Below are 11,615 nucleotides of genomic sequence, written 5' to 3' on the forward strand. Positions count from 1 at the left end.
ATTTTAATAGAATAATTAGGTACAGTATGCCTTACTATAATCTCATTTGCCTGCAGTGACATATTATGTTTTATGCATGACTCGGAACTAATGCAAATCCCCTGCCGAAGAATATGCATTGCGCTTGTTTGAAGCTAAGATCGCCAATAGCTTTGTAAAATAAATAGCTTTGGCTCAAATCCTCTGCCATTGTTACTGAGTTATATGTATTCACATGCAGAGAACAGTTCATTTTGCAAAGACATCTCTTGAAACAGGACGGCCATTCAGACTACTAAACATGAATTCCCCCGTATATATCAACAAGCACAAATGTCACAAGATGAGAGGATAAAAGGACACGTGTAAAGGTGTGACAGGAAAGCAGAATGTCATCTTCATAAGCAAAAATGGGCTGTTTCAGTGTTATCCTTTAATGTACAGTAGATTTACTTGTGTTACCTGTGATTAAAAAGTGCACACTTATGTAGAAATGTGGTAACAAGAAATCTGTCTAATATACTGTAAATAATGGCACAAAGTCAGGGGTTTTTCCCTCTGGCCGTCTCCAAATCCCAGGCCTAGATATCCAAAAATAAACGGCTGAATCCTCGCAGTTACCCCACCTTCCACAAAACCTAGTGGTCATGTTAATCTGTCCGTCATGTTAATCTGTCCAGTGATTGTAACTGCTGCATCATTTATAATATTTTTTTTTCTATTGCTTCCTGTAATACATCTTTTCTGGCATTTGAAAAACAGTCCCAACAAACTCTGAAATTATTTGCTATTCTGTGTATCTGCTATATATTGAACATAGTCCTCCAAAAGGAAATTGAGTTGAATCTAAAATAAATATTGAATCATGTAATATTAACAGTATAAACTGAGAATTTCCACAATGGGAGTTGCACACAACACCATTCTCTTGTCAACATCAATCCACTGTTTGATATTTACATATTTTGGTTTATTTATTGTTAAGCTAATATAATAAGCTGCATTCCTGTACCTTTACCAAAGCACACACAGTACCCTTAGGTACTGTTAGGTATTCATCACCACATTATGTCAGACATTGAGAAAGGTTCTGAGATTTCCCTGCTCATGTTGGTATACTGTTAAATCACAATTAGAAGTCTAAAGTATCTAACCATTAAATTAAAATTAAAGCTGTCATTTGAGCCTGTTTTGTACAAACCATAATCACCAATTTATAAAGGATGACAGTTGTAGATGATTATAATTTAAATGTATCATATTTATGTGATGTGTGTCTGTCTGTCTGTCTGTGTGTGTGTGTCTGTTTGTGTGTGTGTGTGTGTGTGTGTGTGTGTGGCCTGCCAGTTGTAGAGAAGAAGCAGGGTGGAGCCTCAGACGATCAGCTTTTAAGGAGGCTCTCCTTAAATCATAGCATTATATAATCTGGATTTATGTATTTACTATTTAGGAATTTCGTCCAGCCAGGTACCTATTGCCTAAATATGTGGTTGGAAAGGCACTAGACTCAAATCCCTTTTGCAGTATAAGTGGTTGGAAAACAGTTGGATGGAATATACTCCATTAATATTATGTTGTAGGTCAGTATGACATAAAGTGGATTCCACATTTAAATAAGGCTTTTGTTTTTACCAGTTTATAATAAGTTGAACGGGAAAGACCATGGCTCGTTCTTCTATAGTGGAATAATGCTTCATGTAAAACTCTTTCATTTTAGCTTTAGAACTTCATGCAAAATTCATGTTTCTAATTATTAAGCCCCAAGACATCATTAATTCTCTCAAATGAGTTATTTTCATCCCAGCAAAACAAACACCTTAAACCATTTTAAATTTTTAATAAGAAAACTTAAAATAGTCCTTTCTGTAGCAGTTTGCATAAATTAACAAGTTAGAAAAAGTTCTGAAAGCCTTGTTCTAGGACTTTTTCCAGCTGTTGGATTACGTTTCCCACATCTGTTCTGTTCTGATGAAAAAACATATGCGATGTTATTTATGAAAGCATGTTAGCACATTTCACAACATTAAGTATTATCATGTGTTGGAGAGTTTGCATTACAGAATCATAATGCATTGGAGACTCATACTCATTGTGGACTCCTTAGCGTACAGGAAGACTAACTAACTGAGGAATCTGTGATTGATGGTGCTCTTTAAATTTGGGTTAAAAGACATCCATACAGCTCTGAACTCATCTGAACTTCGCTGAAATGTTTGCTTTAAAAATATGTACGGTTTGTAGTGAAATATACCAGAATAATAAAAACTATGTAGTAATAAATAATAAAGTTAACAATTGAGTATGGAAATAACTGTGGAGATGGATGAATGCTTGGATGGATGAGAGACCACTTTGGGTATTTACAAACATTTATCTTCAATAGTTCATGATTTTTTTTTTTTAAAGTAGCTTAAATTAGACTTAAAAATACGGTAACAAACCAGGGCATGCTGAACGTGCTAAAGTTTGTGGAGTAGGACACATGTACAGTATAAAGACATGAGACGTGTCACAAGCCTGTGAAGGAGCCCCTCATGAGATGGGCTGTGTCTGCGTAAGCCTTCACAGTGCTGCAATCGTCATAGCTTTAGAGAAAGAGAATTCACATGAAGTCTAATGTAACATGATATCCCTTATTATGTACAGATATCCATCATGTTGGTCTTTTGGGGGGTGGAGGGGGGGGGGGGCTCAGACAGATGAGGGGGGTAAACCCCTGATGTCATAAGATCCCTGCAGCGGCCATGGAAGACATTGCACTGGAAATGCTTGTGTGTTACTGTGTTCAGTGTGAATCGGCTTCGGGGAAACACGTAATTCCTTCTGGCATTCAGAAACTACTTACAGTCTCTCAGTCGCACATCTAAGGTGTTGATATATTCTTATGCATAATAACACACCTGGCAAGACAAGAATTATTACAAAAATTTAATTAGCATTTATGTGTTACCTTCTCTTAAAAAACGCTGACATTTGGCTTCTTAATATTGGTTTTAGGGTATTTGTGTTCTTAATTTTTTTTTTGTCTGCGACAAAGGTTAACAATAATAATTATGTTTCCGTTTGACTTTACTCATATTTTATGATAAATGACTGTCTTCCAACCATAATTACATTAAGCACCTAGGAATGCCTTCTAGCGTGCTTTGCTTAATGCATGTATTAATAAAGGAACAGATGCACGACAAAGCAGGAACGAATAGATTAAATTGTGATATCTATCACAAAGAACCGCTATTGGCTACATTTTCCATAGAGAATAGTCAAATCAATATGGTGCACATTGACTAAACGTTGAACCACAGCAAGTCTTCCTTCAAATCAATTTCATATTACCTGGAAAGGCCACCTGTCTGCTTTGGGTCGATGCAGAAATTCAAGGTTTGTTTGCAGAAATTAGTGCAGAAGCAAAATGCAGAACAAAGACCTTGAGGCAAATGCAGATTCACACTCATTATATCAGTGTTTTATTTACTTTCTGGAACAAGAAGAAACATCTGAAGGTGTATCTGAGAGTATTATACCTTGTGGTGTGTAACATCTTAGTAGGTATACAAAGTTAAAGTCTTTTAACTACGTTATGGTCAGGAAGTGGTTAACATCTTACATCACCACAATTTCCACTTCAGATGTAATATATTACAAAGGTGTTATTGAATGTTTATATTGAAGTTTCCATGCATCTTCCTGCTGCTTCTCCAATACAGGCTAATGGGTCTGGATCCTATCCTGGGCAGCGCAGCCTGCAAGGCGTTTGATTCATACTGAAACTCACCGAATATAAGTGTGCTGCTGAAACGTGACATCAGAGGCCGGTGGCCCTAACTTAGTCATACTGCTGTTGATTGTGCATTGAATGAAAATAGACACTCATGTGGTTACAAAAGGTCTGAGCTTAATGTGCTTCACTTGGAATTCAAATTTTTCAAAGCATATTTCAAGGTTGGAGGATCTGCTTGCATAATTGATTCATGTATCATTGATGTTTTAACTCAAATGTCTTCAAATGCCAAGAAAAAAAAACTCTTTCAAGATATGATTTTACTTTCTACCTGCAACGTTATGCAAGGTTATTAACAATATTGTGCAGTCATGGTCTCAGGAAGAGGCTGTAGTGTTATTGTAAGTAGTGTCTTCTTGGTGTTGCTGTTCATGGGTGTTCCCCTAGAGGGCAGAATGATTGACTGAATGAGAAATGATTGGAGGGACTGAAGGAGACCATATGGGTGTGTTTCTTGGGCTTTCACTCCCTCGGTACCCTGCTCATGGCTATGGCCAACAACAGCCGTTTGGAAAGTGATAAAAGAAAATATCTGATATGTTATGTAGGGAACGCAATAATGTTAATCAACATCCGAGGAGTTGCTAGACATTCTGGGCTCCCTGACAAATCATCACCTTGGGGCCCTTGCCCCCTTTTCATTATGTCATTTTATGTATTCTAGGGCCCCTGCAAAGTGCTGGGCCCCCTGGATCTGTCAGGATATCCACACATCCCTCCGATGCTCCTAGTCAACATACTCAGTTTTGTTTTTTTTTTTTTGGTGAACAGAGGCTTTATTTTTATTACGTGTGCAGTACTGTTTCTGTGATCTTGGATCAATGAGAATTCATCTGTTTCCGTGAAGAAAAGAACCAAAAGGTCTTGTCATCTTCTAAACCTACATTACACACCATTTTGATCTCATCAATGAGCATGTCCAGGCGTAACAGCGCACAGTATGTTCCTGCTCATTAGTATCTGTTCTAAGTTTGTTCTAACTGCAACTCTGCTGTCAGGATAAAAAAAAAAAAAACTTCTATTAGGTAGCTTGAAAAGGTCATGAAGGTTCGCTGAGAAAACAAACACAGACTTCAAGATCAACTGATCAACTATAACTAAATTTTTCCTAGAATTTTAGTGTTAGTTATTGCTGTTAACTGTGTTAGTGAGGCTCCCTGTGCTGCTGATGTACTGTTCTCTTTATTTCGCTGATTTTATACAGATCTATCCAGCGACATGCAAAGAGCAGGAGAGGCCATCGGAAACATCCTAAGGTGAGATGTGGCTGGAAGAGAAAAATCTGGCATTTGGGCACAGTGAATGTACCCCAGGAGAACACCAGTCAAAACTGCAGGCAGTAAGCACACCGCTATTAATGAATAGTAGTGGGAGGAAGTTAAGTGCTCATAACCAACTCTTGTCCTGAATAGAGGAACATGCATAGTTACCATCCTGTGACTGCGTCATACTTACACAATGACCGTACGACCCTATGTCTCAGCTCTATGGTTGATATTCACTCCATCCCAGCCAAGACTACATATATAATGAAAGTACTGTGCAAAAATCAGACAGAGTTTAAAGCTATTTCCCTGGGTAGAAAGGGAATATTTCCTGTTCATCATTAGAATGCATGCAAATGAACAATAAAACAAAACTTGAATTTCTCCTGTTCTCCAAAAAAGACCAAAAGAGCAGCACACTTAATTAACATAATTAGTTTAAAAAAACGTAATAAGGTATTAATTAGCCAAAAATGGTGTGTTAGTGATCGAGTCAACAAACACATCAGGATATTGAAACGCGTTACTCCAAATATTGTGATTGACTTCTGGAGATCTTTAGAATTTGTTAAGCTGACACACTTTATCTGATATAATACGATAGTTTTACACAAATATGAAAACCGGCCATCTATCTTCTATTATAGCCACTTGCCTGTAGCAGGGTTGTGATGGTCTGGAGCCTATCCCAGAAGCCATGGGTGCAAGACAGGGAATAACTCAGGATGGGATGCCAACCCACCGTAAGGCACATAGTCACAGTATGTAACATTTGTCATAATGGACAATTTGACAACTGCAATTCAACTTGGCATGCTTTTGGGCTGTAGTGGGGAAACCAGAGGACCTGGAGGAAACCCCACGAGGACATGGGGAGAACATGCAAACTGTAGCCAGGGCAGAGACTCAAATCCCAAAGGTACCAGGCAAAGATGGTAACCACTGAGCTACTGTGCAGCCCAACATAAAGATCATGTAAACACAACATACATTTTTTGTAAATATTCTTAGATGTATTTTTTTAATATTTTCTGTAAATATGGTGTTTCTGCTTCTAGCACTTTTTCACAGTATCATATTACTTTTCTACATTTCATTGAGTGCTTGTACTTGTTGCAATGGCAATAAAGTTGAATCTAATCTAATCTAATCTGCACTTAACACCCATCACTATCACTAGCAATAAAGTGAGCCTACAGCCTGTAATAGGAAGCATTGGGCACGAAACAGAGGGCATCTTGGTGGTGATGCCACCTCACTGCATTCCTGTCCTATGTGTTCGGCGCCGTTTAGCCAACAGCTGCTGCTGGCCATCCTGTTCGCTGTCATTGTACTAGTACCTTCAATTTTTTCCTATTTTTTCCTATTTCTCCCTGGGCTATTGCATAGCTCAGTGGGTTGAGTGCATGGTTCTGATCCTATAACCATGCAGTCGTAGGTTCAAATCCAACGTCTCTTGCTTTGTTTTTTGTGTTTCAGTTTTGTTTATCCTATTTGTGTCTCTGGTTTAATCCTGTTCTGCTTGTGTCTGTGTTCCTAGTCCCTCCTAATGTTCGCCTTCAGTTGTGTGTCAAAATTCCTAGTGTTTATTTTCCAGTATGTAATGTTTCCTAGTTTTGGCATTTGTTAAACTTCCCTAGTTTCTATGCTTGTTAATTGTTAGTTAAGTTTCTCCACTTGTGGCCTGTTTCCCTGCACTGTGCTCTCTGGCTAATTGTCTTGATGATTCACACCTGCCTTTTGTTAGTCCTCGTGATTTGTGTATTTCAGTGCCTGCCTTTGCCTTGCTGCTTAGGCTGCCATTGTGAATGATATTGACCTGTGGTAAGTTACGATGAGTTGCTTCATTGTTCTGCTCCTAGTGTTGCTCTTTGCCCATCGTTGTTACCTTTTTGATATTTTTGTAGTTCTTGTTCCCCCCCCCCCCATGATCCTTTTCTGTTGTAGTTTATCCATTGTGTTCAGTTTCTCCAGTAAACCCCTGTGCTGTCTTGGAGCCACAAGGTGGGTCGTCACCTTTTCCCACCTGTGCAATGCCGAGCTGTAACACAGTCATGCACATACTTTGGGCATCTTACCAACACCAACTCACTGCAGGTACATAGTCACACGCATACTATGGGCACCTTGGCAACACCAGCTCACTGCGGGTACATTATCACACGTATACGCCACACCCTCCGGGTGGATAGAATAGCAGGTACAGTATGTATACTGTATCTGTATACTTCTCCATAGTACATCTGTATATTTGTCCTTCTGTATAGCAATATAGAATATCTGTATATCTACCAAACTTATTTGTATATTACTAATGCTAATTTATCCCCATCATTTACACTGCCCTTATCTGCTCACTTAACATACTTGTACATAAACTCCACTTCTGTACATACTCTCTTAATTGTGCAAATTGTACATACTGCACATATTGCACTTGCTACTCTCTGCACTTCTGATTAGATGCTAAACTGTATTTCGTTGCCCTTTATTTATATATGTGTAATGGCAATAAAGTTTAATCTAATCTAATACTATGAGCGCCTTAGTAATACCAGCTCACTGCAGGTACATAGTCACGCACATGCAATGGGTGCCTTACCAGCACCAGCTCACTGCAGGTACATAGCCACGCACATTCAATGGGTGCCTTACCAACACCAGCTCACTGCAGGTACATAGTCACGCACATACAATGGGTGCCTTACCAACACCAGCTCACTGCAGGTACATAGTCACGCACATACAATGGGTGCCTTACCAACACCAGCTCACTGCAGGTACATAGTCACGCACATACAATGGGTGCCTTACCAACACCAGCTCACTTCAGCATTTCTAAGGTAGAACATGCAAAGCAACTAAACCCACAGCCCCGGTAGTCTGAAGAAACGGCAATTTCCCCTAAATCACCTGCTACTGAGTATCATTTAGATATATATAATCTTTTACATTAATGCAGTTAATACGTCTTTAATATACAGCATGTCTAATTTTTGTCAATATTTTTCAAATAATTACCTGTGCACAAGGAGTCTGCTTCGTTTATTCTGCTATTTTATAGTCTAATAGCTTCTCATTTATCTACTTCTGTCATGAGAAAATATTGATCATAGCAATTATATGTTGAAATATCATCCTAATATATTCATCACTGGGTAGCAAATGAGTCAATTCTTTATATTACCAGCTGTTCTGCATACTCTGCTTTCTTCTGTGCATCAATCTAATCTGAAAAAAAACACTCTATTGAATCTGTTGATGAGATATTTTGCCCCTTACACTATAAAGGGAAACGAATCAAACAAGGATCCATGTTTTCAGATTCTGGCGTCTCTCCCAATGGAATTTCAGAGTGAATATGACCCACCTGCACATAACCTTAATTCCCTGTTCTCCGTGAGATACAGAGCGGTGATTCGAATGAGGAACTGAAAACATAAATTACGTTCAAATGAAATCTGTCTAGAGGGCAATGCTTGCTTGACAATATTGATTGAGGAAGAGTGGATAAATTCAACCTCTTTCAAATGATCCTATTCATTTTTAATTAATATCCTCCAGCAAATGTACCATGGTTGGGTTTTGACTAAGTTGTCACTTTGTCAAAGTGGATATGGTGAACAAATGTTCTATATATTACATTATTAAGGCAAATCACTTGCATGCATTTATCATTTTGCACAGTTATGTTTTCACTCCAGTTTAATGAATTGTGTTGTATATTACAAATATATTTATCCCATATCCCAGTTCATGTTTTGAATTTTGAAAGACATTTGTGTCTTCTCCAATACAAACATGCCATGACATTGATGATTCAGCAGTGATGCCTTTTTATTGGATTATAATGCCAGAGTCGGGGGGGGGGGGGTCAACATCATTGCCTGCAATGTAACTCTTACAATCTATTCAGTGTTATAATGAACTTCAGATAATTGGAAATCCACAGAAGCATCCTGTCTACTAAATTACTATTTGTGCTGGAGTCAATCATCTGGATTTCATTTTCTCTGAGGGTAGGGATAATTGGATTAAGGTTGAGATGTGTGATAATTTGAGCATGCATGATTTTATGAAAGCACTTGTCTCAGACCACCGGCAAACTACTGTTCGAGAAGACATGTTACCAATAAAGTCCTGTTATTCATTCCACAATGGAAGCAGACACCACCAGCTTTGTCAACCTCCTGTCCCCTTGCTCCTTCAAAGCTCTGGTGTGATTCATTTATAAAAGGCAATATTATAATAATGCTATTCTTTAGGTGGCATCCGACTCTGTGTATCTGAGTTTATAACAGTATAAACATATTTGATATTTAGTGATTAGGAATCTCGGTCCTGTTTCTAAGGTAAATACCAGCTTGTGATGTAAGATGCTCTACCCAATGTATTGGTAATAAGCACTGTTAATAAACATTGCTAATAAAAACCATCAGAAGTTCTCAGCTTTTGAACTGCATAAAGGCATGTGTGATAATTCCAGTCTCTGGTTGTCATGAATCACCTCCTGCAGTTTTGATTGTGAGGGCAAAAGATATATAGAGGATATTGTTAATATCTCCATTGTTGCCAAAAGGTGAACAAAACAAGTAGTGCAATATAACGTCTGAAAATTATTGTAAGGAGATTATAAAGCTAAGCTATCATGATCTGCATGGGAACAGACCCATCACACATGAGAAGGGGCATTTTATTTTGTTCTGAGATATGAGGTTGCCAAAATGGACAGGGCTGGGGTCAACACAACAAAGCAGCTGGAAGCAGATGAGAAAAAAATGTAAGCATTGTTGCGGTAGAGTGGAAAAATACAGAAATGAATGCCCGCAGGCTTTGGAAAAGTGAATGAGGAAGATATGGGTGGCAGTTTAGTAGGGGCAACAGAAAAGCAGAGGGAAGCTTTTACGAGTGATGTGTTTAAGTGCATCTTATTGAGTTTGAGTCAGGACCGAGTCCAACAAGGGCTTAGTCCACCTAATTGAGTCTGAGTCAGGCCAGAGTCCAACAAGGGTGGAGTCGACCTTATTGATTTTGAGTCAGGACCGAGTCCAACAAGGGTCAAGTCCACCTTATCAAATTTGAGTCAGTACCGAGTCCATGAAGGGGCATGTCCACCTTATCCAGACAGAGTCAGGACCGATTAAAAACAAGAGGCGAGTCTTATTGAGTTTGAGTCAGGATAGAGTCCAAGGAACTGACTGAGTCGAGGAAAACACAATTCTATGCTATGAATCTGAGTTTGAAACTGTAAATTGCAAACTAAATGTATAAATATTTATAAAAGAAAAGGTTGAGCTATTTTTCAGCTAAAAAATTAATTATTTATCAAACACAAAGGTAACAGAAACACACCTCCACTGCATTATGCAGTAATTATTAAATTCATTGTAACAATTGTATCTTGCTGAACAAATTAAAAATTTGTTCTGGAACCAAAGAATACACATAAAGCCATACAACGCTTAAACGTTGGCTTTTTTATTTAGCAAACATTTTTAAAACACACACACGACGTATGTAAAGATGCATACAGACACACACTATGTATCACTGTGTAACATATCTCTTATGCTTGGAACTCTCCACACTACAACACCAACATAGTGCTATTCAGAAAAGGACTGTGAGCATTTTATGCTTCGAATACACACGATGGGGTCTCATTATCATGGGGTGATATCATTTTTACAACTACCTAACTAGGAACTACCATCAGCACGCATAACATAATTGATTTTAAATTAGGCTCCAGTTACTTAATTTAAGTATATACTGTAGATAATGTTTAATGTATTTAGTATGTGACTCAGCGGGTTAAAAATTGCTGGTTTGATTTTGTTCCCAGCAGATCAATCACAACACCATTAGACCCTTGAGCGAGAGATCGAAGACAATTGTTGAACATAGTCAGTAGTTTTAGGGACTTTTAACAACATGATACTTTGGATATATATTCTTCAAAAATTATTGAAGGGGACCCCAAGCTGCTAAATTTTATCACCAGGATTTAAATAAAAAGTCAAAATACAGTATAGCACGGTATAATGTCTGGGCGTTATAAGGGAATAAAACATCGTTACCACCCCAGGCTGAACTGAACCTTCATCAACTGTGGCCAGTCTCCCCTAAAACCTTTAAACGTAACTTCTCCAGGGACGCTGACTGATTATGTCTCTCTGGAGACCAAGGTCTGAGATGTGAAAAGGAAAATTTTAGGGATTGATAAAGTACAGCAATAATTATTATTATTAGACATTAGCTAGCTAGCTGAATAGCTATCACTAGATTACTATGTATTTTTCTGAACATTTGACCAGCCATTGCCTCTTGACAAACTGAATTCACTAGCATTAGCTTACGTCATGCCAGCCACCACAATTATTGATACTTTGCAATATTTGCATTTCACAGTGTGCTTGTTTTTACCTGATGTATTGCAGAGAAACTCCTTGTCATGGCCAGACAGGTGACCACGCCCCCCTAGAGGGAACACGGCTGTAGTCAGTTTGGATGTTCTTCCCCCGCAGCATAAAGGCGGTCGAGCCTGATAGGGCAGTGTGAAGTATTGTTGCCATTGTCTGTAATGAGCC

At 38.4% G+C, this 11,615-nt stretch overlaps 1 long non-coding RNA gene across 1 annotated transcript; it reads left to right on the forward strand.

Moving 5' to 3' along the window:
- Nucleotides 1-6,831: 6,831 nt before the first annotated feature.
- Nucleotides 6,832-8,514, forward strand: LOC140578653 (uncharacterized). Its single transcript, XR_011982924.1, has 3 exons — nt 6,832-6,849; nt 6,973-7,029; nt 8,350-8,514. It is a non-coding gene; the product is annotated as an uncharacterized lncRNA (long non-coding RNA).
- Nucleotides 8,515-11,615: the final 3,101 nt, after the last annotated feature.

Source organism: Paramormyrops kingsleyae, chromosome 16 (genome assembly GCF_048594095.1).
Source record: "Paramormyrops kingsleyae isolate MSU_618 chromosome 16, PKINGS_0.4, whole genome shotgun sequence".
Classification (NCBI taxonomy): domain Eukaryota; kingdom Metazoa; phylum Chordata; class Actinopteri; order Osteoglossiformes; family Mormyridae; genus Paramormyrops; species Paramormyrops kingsleyae.